The sequence below is a fragment of the Monodelphis domestica genome, chromosome 3 (genome assembly GCF_027887165.1).
Source record: "Monodelphis domestica isolate mMonDom1 chromosome 3, mMonDom1.pri, whole genome shotgun sequence".
NCBI classification, from domain to species: Eukaryota; Metazoa; Chordata; class Mammalia; order Didelphimorphia; family Didelphidae; genus Monodelphis; species Monodelphis domestica.
In genome coordinates, this window is record NC_077229.1 from 386,108,851 (window position 1) to 386,122,807 (window position 13,957).

The 13,957-nt window shown below is 32.8% G+C and overlaps 1 protein-coding gene across 1 annotated transcript in view; it reads right to left on the reverse strand.

The window, feature by feature from the left end:
- Positions 1-13,957, reverse strand: part of ADCY2 (adenylate cyclase 2) — a 580,155-nt gene that overhangs the window by 75,474 nt on the left and 490,724 nt on the right.

Consider the following 13,957-nt stretch of genomic DNA (forward strand, 5'->3'; position numbering starts at 1 on the left):
TCTACATATACCTTTATTCATGTATGCACATATATGTATATTTAAATAAAAATAACTATATTATGTATACATGCATATCTGCACATATATTATATTACCCATTAACTGCAATTTTCAGAGAAACTAACTCGCCAAAGTAATTTGACTTAGGTCACTATAATAGTTTGGGGATTATAATTTTGTGAGAAATGAATATATGAAAGCATTTAATGACATAGCTATAACCTTGAATACTACATTAGACATAATCTTTTAAATCTCTTAACATGCCTATTTTAGAGGAAAATATTTGAATAAATCAAATCCCTTTGTTGGTTATTTTATGGAGTAGATCATGGCATTATCAAACATTTCTTATAAATGCAGCTCAATTTGTGAAGGAGGCAGTACAACCTATCTAATAATAATAATTATAATAGCAACAACAACAATAATGATGGTGATAATGGTAATTATCATTGTGATCATACCAAATGTTCATAATCTCCAAACTGCATTGAAAGGATGAATGGCTTTTAAAGCTCAGAGGTCCAGCAGAGAAATTAAAAACTCAATGGCATCAGAATGAGAAAGATGTCATCTCTGTTTTTCTGTCTGCTGCTGGAGATGGCTCAGAGATGTGTCATTGACCTTACAGCGAGGCGAGCTTATAGTTTGATAGTCTTATTTAATTACCAAAAAAGAATGCACTTACTTTATCCATCTAAACAATAGTTTATGAATAATGTCAGAGTAGTGAATTTTCTTTTGACCATTTCTTTCTGAACCTCATCCAAAATGATTAGATTATAAAATAAAAAAACTTTCAAAATACAGACTTAGTGGGAGAAATTAAAAACATAAGAAAGAGATGAGATGATTATCATCTCTGCTGCTCTATCTGTTATGGAATTATATCGAAGATGCTTTCAATGATCTTAAAGAATTATGAGCTGACATCCCAATACTTTTATTTAACTATAAAATGCAGTAACTTTTTCTATCTGTGCATCAAGGCAGCTAGCTAGTATAGTCTATAGAACTCTGGGTCTGGAATCGGAAAGACCTGAGTTTGGATCTAACCTAGGACACTTTCTAGCCTTGTGTGATCATGGGCAAGTGAACCTTTCTTAGCCTCAGATTTCTTTACTATACATGGAAATAATAATAGCTCCCTCAACAAGATCATATTTGAAATGTGCTGAACAAAGTGCTTGGCACATCACAAGTACTTAAATGCTTATTTCCTTTCTTGAAAGTAAAGGAATAAAATCTGGAGAGTAACTTGTCCCAGGGCTGTTTCTAGCTACACTCTGTTGAATAAAAGGAAAAGAATGGTTTGTCTATATAATAATAATATCCATTATCATCTTAGTGTCTCTAGTTACATAGTCAATTTCTAAGTCTCAAAAGTAAACAAAAAACAGTCAATATATTTAAACAAATAAGTTACTCCCTATCACCACAAATGACCTTTATAGTATAGGTAGAAGATATTCTGATAGGGAGAACTCAGTACTCTCTAAGTGATAGATTTAACTTCCCAGGATATTGTTAAACTGATAATACTATTTGGGGCTTGTTTTGGTGGGATTTACTTACTATTTTGGTGTTAACCTTTGTGTAAATGGGACTCAAAATAGAAAGTGCTAGTTATTCAACTATATAAAAAAGCAATTTTCTTTTTCATAGGATTCAGAAGAGAGGATAAAGAAAAATATGTATGACTGACTCTTGTTCACACTTTCCTAGTGATTCTGATTTTCTTCAAGTCAAAAGTTATCACACTATGATACCAATAAAAGTGAAATAAGAAACATTTTGTAAAATCTATCATTTACATTATTTTTGCTATTGTTAGATCTGCTAGTTCTTCTTGTTTTTACTATATATCTGCATGCTTAATGAGTAGAAACATGATGGAAGTATATTTCTTGCTATTGTTTTTGTGAATCAAGATAAACAATTAGATTATGAATGAAGTAAAGACTGTGACAATATTTAATTTTAGATGTCTCTATACATAATCATATTTATTTAATTATATTTTGATCATATATCCAAGCATAGACTAGACCTATTAATAATCCTCAAAGTCTACTTGGCACTTATCTACTAATTGCATCCCACCCCTCTTACCTTTTCAGTTCTTTCTACTATTCCTTATATAGATTATTCCAAAAGTCAAAGTACAATTTTAATCTATTCACATGTATGAAGCTATTTAAGCTAGTAAAACTTAAAACTACACTAAAAGATCATCTATCAATGGCAAACATCCCAAATATTTCTCTTTTAAAACAGAATCCTATGAAAATAAATCCAAAAGGGTATAGATGTGAAAGGGGAGCTGCATATTTTCTTTTTAGTCTATGTCTAATTCTCATGAAGATTGCCCTTAATTTCTTTTACATTTTGTACATAAGAGATGACGATATATTATGATAGCCACATTATTAATACATGGAGCAAGAATTTCAATTAACTGTATAGTCAGTGTTGATATCTGGGGTAGATGTCCTACAGCTGTGTTGGCAAACTTATAGCACATGTCCCAGAGTGTGCCAGAGCAGGCTATTCCCTTCCCCCTCTCCATGCACGTCTGAGGACATTTCTCTCATCACCCAGCCCTCTTCCCAGCAGCCCAATGGGAGCACTTTCTCCCTCCCCTGTCTGGGGTAATGTAGGAGGCTTACATGTGGTATGAGGATTGCAGTTGGGGCACTTAGTCTCTATAAGTTTCACCATCACTGTCCCAGAGCATATGCTCTATAGGAGTAATTTGAGATTATCAGATTCTGTTTAAGCTTCTTTAGTCACTAGGATGTTACTTAATATACCAAGTAGATTCTTTTAGATGTAAAGCCCAAAAGTAGACTCTTCAAATGCCTTATGAGCAGTAGGGATCCACTTTATATTTTATGATGATAATGGTAATGATAAAGTCTCTAGTACTTCATTAGATCGATAATCTAATTGATGTTGGACCTTCATCCAATGATATATGTTTCAATGTTCCTGTATCTCCTTATTCTATGTCATTTTACCCATTCAACACATGATACCTTCTAATAATAAGACCAAAAATATTGTGGTAGTATATACACAGTGGAATGTAACTACCTCAACTGAAATATCACAGAAGTTTATGCTAACAATAAAACGTGATTAAAACACAGTCACATATTAGGATAGCTCTTGTACCAGTGGATAGCTATTTTGATTTCTACTGGCCAACCATGGAATATTCGGTTGGAAAGTTTGTAAAAAAATCTATTTTAGTATGATTCTAGTTAGAATAAGTTTATTGAGTAGGTCCTTATTTTTAATATCATAAACTATTAGAAGTCAGACATTCATATCCAATTGCAAAGCTTAACAAACTAAATATTAGAAGACATTTCAAAATTCCTAAATAAATATTAAGAAAAAAGTATAAATAACTATTACAGAGAGAAAGAAAAAGAATCAGTTTCATGTTATGATCAATTCAATGAAAAACATTTTTATTTATTTCTATTACAAATAAGTAATGTAGGAAAAGTAGAATGTTTTTCCTTTCTAATTGCAGTGATCCTTTGGGATAATACTGGAATACAACTTAAGTCTGACACAAGATTCTTTATCATAATTATGTTACAATGTCACAGTTAAACTTGTTATTTTCCAAGTTATAAGTGAATGCTAATTTACCAAATTTTAGTTCATCTGTGCTAAGAAAAAGAAATAGGTTTATGCTTCTGAGAAGTATTGTTTATATAAAAATATGTCCTAAAATTTCCCCTGATAATGATTTATGACCATAATTCCATTTGGCAAAATCATGAATAAATTATATTAAATGTCCTGGTTGAGTCCCAGAAAAACAGGGCTCAGCTGCCATGTCACTAGTGCCCCTACATAGTCTCTTGAGACTGATAACACCAAATGTTTATGCCAGTATTATTTGTGAGAGATCTGAGAAAGTAAGCAACATTTTTTCTCCCTCTTATTAACATAGGCCACACTATGTAAAAAAAATTGTAGAAAATAGACATAGATAAATAGAGCCAAAAGATCTATGATATTGTATAATAAAAAAAAGTGATAAGTAGATGGAAGAAATATGTGTTTGATTATAAAAGTACACTTGGGAAAAAAGAAAAAAGGAAAGGTATAAAAAGAGAAAGGAGAAGAAGAAAAAATGTAAACAGACAATCATTGGTTGGGGGAAGAAACAAACTTTGATCTCCATTTTACTAAAAATATTAAGGGCTAGGTTTTTTGGTAACAAATTAGTGTATTTTTTCCTTTATGATTGAGAATATAAAAATTAATTCTTCATACATATTAGTTATTAATCTTTTTGGTTAAACTGAGTTTAGATACATGAATCTCACATATCATAGAGTTTATAGTCTATCATACTTTGGCAAACATTTAGAATGTCATTCTATTATATACTTGATATAGCTCTAGAGGAATTTTATCTCAATAAAAATTGGTTATAAAGCACTCAAAGAAAAGAAAACAACACAATGAAAACACTAGAGACATTTGATTTATAAAAAGAATAATGAAATCTGACTGTAAAGAATTTAAATAACTGCAGAATAGAATTTGTCACAAAAGTAAATTTGTTTTGGAGATCCTCCATATAGACGTGTTAGAAATAATATCATCACATGGTATCTTCACCTGTAATGGTACCAGGGCAGATGCCTCAAGTACAGGGTTACAGCAAGGTTACCATTTACTTAGCTCATTCCTTTCTTCATGAGCCAATCAGTGTCAAAGAGAATGTTTGACTCTTGACCAAATGGAAATCAAGCTGAAATCTGACATTCTAAAACAAATCTCAAGTTTGCTTTGGTTGACTTGTTCTTAACCGACACTGGAGAAGACTTAGTTATTTTTCTCTGTTTCAGTATCTACAGTTTGAGGAAGTTGCTTCTAATTTTCCTGAAGGTTGTTCAGGATAACATGCAGCTTAATTCAACAATTTTCTGTTAAGCCTCCACTACAATTCTATACTACTAAATCAGAGATTAGACCAAACAAATGGAAGTTCTGGCCCATATTACCTAGCTGGATCAGAGACCTTAAGTAAAAGCCTGGTGACTAACTGTTTATTATCTGAGGATCATCAGTCTAGCTGAGTTTTAGGAAGTTTATCACCTGTTTGTTTATAGGGTGGCTAATTTGATAGTAATAGTTGAATAGTTTTGTTAAACTGAATTGAGAAAGTAAATCAAATGAATTGGGAAATGGTGCAACATTAAATATAAAATAAAATAATTTTCCCTATTACATTTTGTAATTCCTTCAATATTATTCAGCAAAAGGCCCAGGATTAACACTGAAGATACAATAATGTGGGCCACAAGTAGTAAGAATCAATAACTACCTAATAGAGCCATAATTCTAATGATTTGTCTAAATAATGAAGCATTCCAGGTTTATGATATATTGTAAGCATATGTACATATTCCATTGTGAAATTTGCTAGGCTTAGTTATTCTCTGATGCCACTGGGAAAGAAAACCTTTACATAAAACTAAAGCAACCAGGCAAAGGATGAAGAAAAGAAAAAGAAAAAACTTCATTAAAAACAGTTGAGAACTTAAGATTTTTCTACAACTTTCTCACATGGAATATTTGGCTACTGACAATTTGAAAATATTCTTATTTAGCTTTTGTATGCATTCACTTTTGCATATTTTTCCTGGCTTTGAAAATAATAATTAAAAATAATAGATAACACTTACATAGTGCTCACTATGTACCAGGCACTATGTTAAATGCTTGAGAAATATCTCATTAGATCCTCACAACAACTCTGGAAGGTAGGTGCTATTATTATCTCCAGTTAACAGATGAATAAGTTGTACTACGAGAAGAGATCTGGTTTAAGTGACTTGCCCATGGACACTGTTAGTAAGTATGGGAGGCCAGATTGGAATTCAGGTCTTTCTGACTCTGGGTCCAGAGCATTATCCACTGTGTCACCTTTGCTAGTGGATATTCTGCCCATCCTTCAAGAAGTAAGTCTAAAGTCATGCCCTCCATCAAACATTAACTCAACTTGACCATCACAATAAGAAATGAGCTTTTCTTCCTCAGATCAATTACATTTTCTACTTATCTTAGCATCTTCTTGTGATTATTTTATATTATAATTGAGAAGATTTTTTCCTAATGGTGTATTATTTTATTACTTTATTACTCATTACTATTACTATTATTTTATTAATAAATTACTAAAAATTACTAAATTATTACTACATATTGCTCTGACTGTATTCTGACTGGTTTCTAATAGGGCTCAATAATATATCCTTTAAGCCTCTTTCCTCATTCCTTTGTCCTGATGGTACTAGAAATGCTCTTAAGTTTCTTGCCACAGAATAGCTTCTAAAATTGGAATAATTAAATTGAAATTATACACACCAACTTGACTGGTAAACAAAAATTAGTTTAGGACAAATATGTTGGGAGTTGGGGTTGGGGGACATGGCAATGCCCTTGATTCCCCAAAAGGAATGGATGAGGGAAGGTCAATCTTAACCAGGCTTAACCTTATTTCTTCATCTGCGCCTGCAAGAATTTTAGAATTTTCCCACCATCACGAGGGACATCAAGGGAGGACTAGAAAATATCAGCTTACCTCTTCATTAGTTATACACTAATTAGAGATGTCATGGGACATCTAAAGGAGGGCTGAATAGTAAGCTTCAGAAATTTTATTTTATGACAAGATGCTGAATGAATTTGTCCTTGGTCACTGAGAGAGATCACTGACCAATTAATTTATTGGTTATTGCTAGTTTGACCATGAATTGATTTTTCTTCCCTAGAACCCCGTCTCTCAGAATTTTTAATTATCATACAGTTTTATTTAAACTTGTGCCATGTCTCTTATAAGAGTATTCATGATATTAATTTTTCATTAGTTTGCAAATGACTTGTCACACAAAATAGCCATGAGTTAAATTAAATTAAAATGAATAAATAAATATACAATATATGATCTAAAAATTATGTGATTTCCTCACCACCATCATTACAGGGGCCTGAGGATCATTTTATATTATTTGGTTTCTTGGCTTGCTTTGGAAAATAATTAAAAATACAGAAGCCCACCTACTGATGATGCACTTCTCTGCACTTAGACTGGTACTTAGCCAACCAATGCAATCTATTTCTGGGATTGTATCCAAAACATTTCCTGAATGGGAGAAGCAGGTATAATTGCATTCTGCAACCTGGCTCTGAGAGCCAGGCTTATGCCAGAGTAACCCTTTTAAGGGGCTAGAACCATTGAAGGGTGAGAATACAAGCATTTTAAATTGATTTTGGGGGGCCTGCAACCATTATTAATCTCATTTTACTGATGAGCACACTGAAGCTCAGAAAGATAATAGGCCTTACCCAAGGTCATATACCTAGTAAATGTTAGAGGTGGTATTCAAATCTAAGTCTTAAGCTCCTCAAATCACAGATTTAGAGTTGGTTGATGATTAATTTAGTTTAATAACTGGATTAATTTAGAGATTATCTAGTTTAATTCCTTCATTTTACAGATGATAAAAGGAGAAGTATAGTAGAGTATGGTCCCATAAAGAATGAAGAGACAGGATTTAAACTTCTATCAAAATTGAACCCTCTTTCAACAGCTTCTGATCTTTGTACCTCTCCAACTCAAAGGACAGTGTAGATAGGCACTGGCACTTGATATATAGTTGTCTATTTCTTTTTAAATGAGCAGGAATTATAAACGTAAATTGGCTTCTTTTGATTTTGTCCACAGAAAGATATGAAGATTTGTAGTACCTAAAATGTGCTAATAAATAGTTTTAATTTTAGTAGCATTAGTAACACCATTTGAGGAAGAAGGAAATAGTGGATAAAAAGATGGCCTTGAAGCTAGGAAAACCAAGGTTCAAGTACTACCTCTTCTAACACATGTTGGCTGAGTTCCTAGTCAAGTCATTTAACATCTCAGTGCTCTATGGAATTCTCAGAAATTTAAGGAATAAGTTAGAATAAAATGCAGAGGAAATGCCTATTTCCATCTGTAGAAGGAGTTTCCTCACTTGAGAGTTCCCTTTATCAATGAAATCATTGGTTTATTCCTTATTCTTATTCTTTTTTGAAACTCAGTGATTTATATTTTTCAACAGTAAAAATATCTTTCAGTGCTGCTAGGATTTCCAAAGAAATTCATTAGCAAGTTCTTGTTTTAACATACAGCTTTCAAAAAATCCTGATATCATAATTAAACTCTTGTATGTGTACATGTTAATCATATATCCTTTAACCAAGATTATTAAAATATTATTATTTTTGTGGACTTACTGAATTCAAGCATTTTAATAAAGGAGGAAACATCTTTTTGAATGACAAGAGTTTGTGCCACATTTACTTGTTAACGTTACATTTCCCAACTGAAAGACAATCGTCATGTATATATTTGATGATTTAATTGTATTGTTAATACTCTGCTTAGAAGACATTTATTTGTTCAAACATCAATCATGTTTTTTATGAGACAATCTAGGTTTTATTCATGTGCTATTTCATATTCATATGCTAAGAATTCATATTTTTACAGTGTATAAGTTTTCATGTACATTATGTGTGTACATAAAAACAATATATTCTCTAAGGGCATAAAAGTCAAGTAACTTCATCTAGTATAAAGATACAGTTACAGAAAATAAAACATATTTAATTCATAGTGTGGGGAAACCTCACAGTCTTCTGTGTACCCGGTTGTGGGTACATTTATATTTGTCAGTGCATTAGATTTTTAGTTTCCTGGTATATGCAAGATACTCTCTTCTCCCTAAGGTAAACTTTATTCACCATTTTTTGTTTCTGTATTAATTCTAAGAAATGTTAAATGGGTGTTATAATATTTTCATTGATGTACAAAACCTAATATAACAATAGTTAAGAGGAAATATACCTTGCACTTGTATGATATCTTCATTTTGTCAGAAATATGGCAATCATTGAAGGTCTCTGATTCTTTCCAATAATTATTTTTTAATAAATAATCCTCAACCTGTATATTTAAAACCAGTGGTACAGTTCATCATCATCCCAATGTGATTTTGTACAATATACTTTTTTGGGGGGCCTCTATATACTAATTTGTAAAATGGGTATAATAATACTTTTAGTATTCCTTACAAAGTGGTTGTGAGTATAGAATAACATGATATATGAAAGCCTTGAAAACTATGAAGCTCAAAATTATATTGGTTAATATTATATGAATGTATTTTTTCAAATGATGTTTTGAAATTCAAAGTGAAAAGATGAAAATTATTAAAAACCACAAGCAAATTCACAGTTTCACTGAATCTAAAAACTAGAAGAGAATTTGGAGATCATTTAACATAATCTATGCCTGAACAAAAATATCCTTTTATACTCTTCTCAATAGAGAACTCACTGATTCCCAATACAGTCCATTCATGCTTTTGAGTAGCTCTAATTATTACTAAAATTTTCCATATCTTAATACAAAATTTACTCCTTTGCAAGTTCCACCCATTGCTCTTTGTTCTACCTATGAAGGAATGATTTTTATCCTTTCTCCAAATAACAGCCTTTCAAATTCTTTAAGACAACTATAAGATACCCCTAAATCATCTCTTCTCTTGATTAAAGATTCCCATATCATTCAAGAAATCTTTTTATGGCAATCTGAAGTGTCCCTTTCATTCTCCTTCCCATCATGTAGATTTCAAGAAGTTCCAGTCAAGAAGCTGAAGTAAATTTGAACACCCCAGAAATATGACAGGAGAGAAGTGAGAGAAAAATTAGAATGGAGAAGTTGAATCAATTGCAGTCTTTCTCTGGAAAATAATAATGTGATCTTGATATTTAACACTATGAAAGGTTCCTAGAGCAATGTCATGCCACGTTAGGACTAGAAATTAATTCATATAGTGGTAGTTTTGAGAAAGAGAGCCACAAGTAGTGGTGATGGTGACAGATACACAACAATAGCATAGACTAGGGTGATCAGTTCCTATGGAGAATATCTATACTAGTGTTTTCATTTAATAGGACTGACATGGTTAGAGAATCTTCTCGCAATCACAAAATAATTCTACAGACTTTATAATTTGGTAGGAAAGAGATCTAGTTTTTGGAGCAAGAGGACCTAGGTTTGCATTCTGCTATGTCATTTACTACCTGTGTGACGTTGGACAAATCAACTAACCCTCCCAAACCTCATTTTCTTCACCTGCAAAATGAGTGGACTGGACATAGATCACCTCTGACATGATATGCTGATATGAGCTCCATCATCTATGACCAGCTCACAACCAGGTGGTATAGAAAGTACAGTGCTTGACCTGTAATCAAGAAAATAAATTTAGATACCTCTTCAGATACTTACTAGCTGTGTGACCTTTGGCAAGTCATTTAACTTCTGTCAGCCTCAGTTTCCTCATCTGTAACAGTATAAAAATAGCACTGACCACGCTGAGTTGTTGTGAGGAACAAATGAGATAACATGTAATGTACTTTGTAAACCTTAAAGCACTATATAAATGCCAGCTACTCTGAAGGAGATCTGAGCTTTATCAATTCCAAGTCCTCTATGGCCTTCAAGAGGGGGAATTATGAACCTTGAATAGTAGCAAGTGACAGAATCCAATTTTCACCTGATTTTAATAGCAAAGCAGTTGATACCAGACTGACAGCTGATCTGACTTACTGAGATAGAGTTAATTCCAAACTAGGACCCTTTTGGGATAGTGGTATCAAATGTCCTAGGAAGAGAAGATAAATTTCCATACTGGCAAAAACAATGATTATGGTGAATGTCCACAAAATTGACTAGCAAACAAGAATCATGAGTTTGGAAAAGAAGTGCCTGGGTGAAAATTGGAGGAGGGAGCAAATTCCTGCATACTATGGCAGGAAATTGCTTTTGGGTACAATCCAGCACTCCTTTAAGCTTATTGTTATTGAATATTTGTCTACTGCTCCAAGTGCCAAAAGTTGTAGGACCAAAAAAATACTGACAAACACAAACTCACTGATAAAATTAAAGGCACAGACAATTTGGGAAGAATGTTCTGAAAGATCTAAGAAATTTTCCCAGAAAGGGTGGACCTGGGCATATTTTAAGAAATAGAGAGGTTCAAAATGATTCTGAAGTTTTTCACTTAGCAAACTGGCAAAGATGACAAGAGATGAGAATAGTCAGTATTGGAGGGGCTGCAGATAAATAGGTATACTAGTACATTTTTTTATGTAGATGTGATTTGCTCCAGCCCTTCCAAAAAGCAATCTGGAATCATATTAAGAAAATAATTAAATTATCCCTTCTCCATTACATCTTGGAATTAGAAACCCTATATTTGATGAAGAAATCAAATAATGAAAATTCCCATATTCACATAAATAACATCTTTTCTGGTAGCAAAGAATTGGAAACAAAACAAATGCCTATTGACTGGATGATGAGTAAACCAATCATGGTACATAAATGAAATGGAATATTACTGAGTCATACTGTGAAGCATGAAAATTGGTAAGAATTAAAGTAGAATGATTTCTAAAGAACTAGAAAAACATTATAGAAAAGAAATGCAATAATACAAATGAAAAAGCCAAAATTCAAAAATTAAGGACCCTGGAGAATTTTATATGCATATAGAATATATGAAGCTATATATTATTTATACATATTATATATGTATATATTTATCACATTAGACACATTTTAAGATATTTATTAATTTATTAAAATTAAATAATAATCCCATTATATGTTAAAAGATTTATGTAAATAACATTGTGAATATAATAGTATTTTCCAAAATAAAAGAAAAATATGGGAAAGAGTGGCATTATTTTATATATTTTTCAAATCTCTAATGTCTAGCTTAATAGAAACCTGGATTATCATCTCTGTTTCAGCATTCAATTTGCATTCAATCTGTTGCAATCTGTTGTTTTGTTGAAATATATAAAGAAAATTTGGCTGAAGAAAGATTAGTAGTTGGAAAAGGAAGGGTTATTTTAATAATCAAAAAATATCCTAATATTGATATGTAAATAGTTTTGACCTCATAAACTCCTTGACTGGATCTTAGGGACACTCAGGGGTCTTTGTATTCTACTTTGAGAAAACCCTTGTATTAACCAAAAAAAAAAAGCTGTGAAAATGTGAATTCTTCTTGTTAATGAAATAATAAGAGAAAGAAAACATGCTTGAAAGTACTACTACAATAAGTAGGCTAAAGAAGGAAGGCTTTTTTTTTAAAGCAGGCAAAGATGTAAGGAAAGGATGGCTAATCCTTTTAACTGCAGGACGCCAAATGATGAGAATTATTTTAAAATTGCATACAAGAAGGATTCCAGATGCAAAAGAAATCCAAAGGTGAACAATGTGGACCATTCATTCAATATAGTGAGCTCCAGGAGCATTTATAAATAGTTAAAGAGTAAATATACCTCCTTCCTTGGAGGAATTTCAGTCTCTCTTTCTATAGCCTTCACATTTTCCCTCTGATCTGCCAGATTCATTAGCTCTTGCCTTAAATTAAGTTATAGCCAATTTGAGTTCTCCAATTATTTTTTTTAAAGGCTTGACTATTAGTGTCAGATGTTAAAGTGATAGACTTAGAAACTTTAGCTATCATATTTATACTTTGAGTCAACCTCGTTGTCTCTAGGAAAAGCAAACAAACAAAACCCTTCATATATACACATAGGTATATCCTATGCAACCTTTATTAATCAATCCATGAGTATTGATTAAGGATGGGCTATATATGCCAGGCACTGCACTAGGGGTTTGGGAACCAAAGTTAAACATGGAAACAGTCCTTGCTTTCAAGAAGTTTATATTTGATAGGAGAAGAAAGTATGTATCTATGTAAGTATATACAGTATATAACCAATCAGTACATCCATCCAAGATTTTGGGGGGAGGAGAGAAGTAACAGCAGTGGCAAGGTTCATGAAAGGCTTCATATAAAAGCTGCCAGATGAGCTATGCTTTGAAGGGAATTATGGGTGCCAAGAGGCAGAGGTGAGGAAGAGATGACAACTCCCCAAGTATCAAGATTAGTCAAAACCCAATTCAACAAGGATCTGGGTCAATATGATATACTATGCTGAAAAAAGATAAAAAGAAAGTGTACTACACAGCCCCAGGATCCACACTTGTAAACAACCTGACCTGTACAGTCTATGAGTGCTGTAAGAGATCAGGGAGGATGGCCAGGGTTGGGGCAGGCTTCTTGCAAGGGAGTCGATTGAGTGGAATTTTGAAGGAAATTTTATAATTATAATTTATAATTATAAGGATTTTAATATGAGACAATAAGAGCGCTGGTTTTGGATGAAAAAATTTCAGCATAATAGGAATGTAGCACATATATATTTTATATACATGATGTATGTAAGATATATGTATATAGAGTGAGAAGGGGAGAGAAAATTGGAGAGACAGAGAGAGAGAGAGAGAAAGAGAGAGAGAGAGAGAGGAAGAAAGAGAGAGAGAGACAGAGAGAGAGAGAGGGGAAGGAAAAGAAAGAGAGAGAGACAGAGACAGAGACAGAGACAAAGACAGAGAGAGATAGAGAGAGATAGAGAGAGAGACAGAGAGAGACAGAGAGAGACAAGAGAGAGAGAGGCAGAGACAGAGCAAAGAGAGTCAGGGCAGATGGCAAGATATCTAGGGGATGGTTGGTAACACAACTCCTGCATGCCTGTAGAATAGGGTCTAGACCTGTGCTTTCAATCATGTACATTATTCCCTCTTGATAAAACTTCAGCCAATGCAGACTGGCACACAATTCACAGCTTATAAATCTTAGAGAGATGTCTGGGCCACAGAAAGGTTTGGATTTGTTCAGGGTCACACTAGCCAGTCTGTCAAAAGCATGACTGGAAGCCAGATTTTCCTTACTCTGAGATGTGGTTCTCTCTAGCTTTGCCTCCCTTTATTTCTGCCTGG